Consider the following 1,179-nt stretch of genomic DNA (forward strand, 5'->3'; position numbering starts at 1 on the left):
TCAGAGACAGGGACAGTCTCACTTGAAACCCTAAACCCTATGCCAATGAGAGTGCGGTAGTTTAAGCAATCACAGGTAAGAAGAAGAGTACTGTTGTTCTATAGAGCAAGAGTATATGCACAGGGGGTGCATCTGTGCCTATGCCCATTCTTCGAATATACACACACACACAAAGTATCTTTCAGATTGGAATGGATGAAGGCTCTCTCTCTCTCTCACAGACACAGACACACACATACAGACACAGACACACACATACACACACACACACACACACATGCACACATACACATACAGACACACATACACACACATATACACACACAACATATACACACACACGCACACACACACAAACACATACAAATATTCATACACATGCATACATAGACATGTAGGGTATATACAAACACATACAAATATTCATACACATGCATACATAGACATGTAGGGTATATATACAAAAAAGGGTAACCATCCAGCATACAGCGCTGGCGTGCTGCAAGATGCGACACCTACTACCACAACCCGTTCCTCCATAATTGTCTACTACCGCAACTTACCTCTGCTTCGCGAGTTCGGGGTTTCCTCGCTTGCTTGGGCGCCCTCCGCTCCGTACAACACAACCGCACGAGATTGGTCAGCAGCTGGATATTCTGAGACACTCTGGAGTTGGGATTAAAACACACATTTTGGGTCGACACGGATAAGAATCGTGAATAAAACACACATTTTGGGTTGACAGAAAATAAACGGGAATAAAACTCATGGATTGTGGGAAGTTGAAGTATGGCTCAATATTCTGGGTTGACACAGTTAAGAAACGGGATTAAAAGGACACATTTTGGGTCGACACATAAGAATCGGGATTAAAACACATGGATTGTGCAGTGCTGAAATATGGCCTAGATGCGTATATGCATATGGCGTGACTTCAGGCGTCAAGGTACTTCTAAATATAGTAGCAACGCATTTAGGTATCTCTCTGATTGATAACGTAAAATGTTGATAAGGTGTTTATAAGTATGGTGTCACTTGTAGTCTCTCACATATAGATACGACGGATGAAGCTCACAAGAATGAATCTGAGCTAAAAGCCGTCGAAGGCATTCGGAATTTTAACTTCTGCTTCACATTCTAATATATATATATATAGATGTATATAGTTGTATATTGATG

This window comes from Sphaeroforma arctica (genome assembly GCF_001186125.1).
Source record: "Sphaeroforma arctica JP610 unplaced genomic scaffold supercont1.685, whole genome shotgun sequence".
Taxonomy (NCBI): domain Eukaryota; class Ichthyosporea; order Ichthyophonida; genus Sphaeroforma; species Sphaeroforma arctica.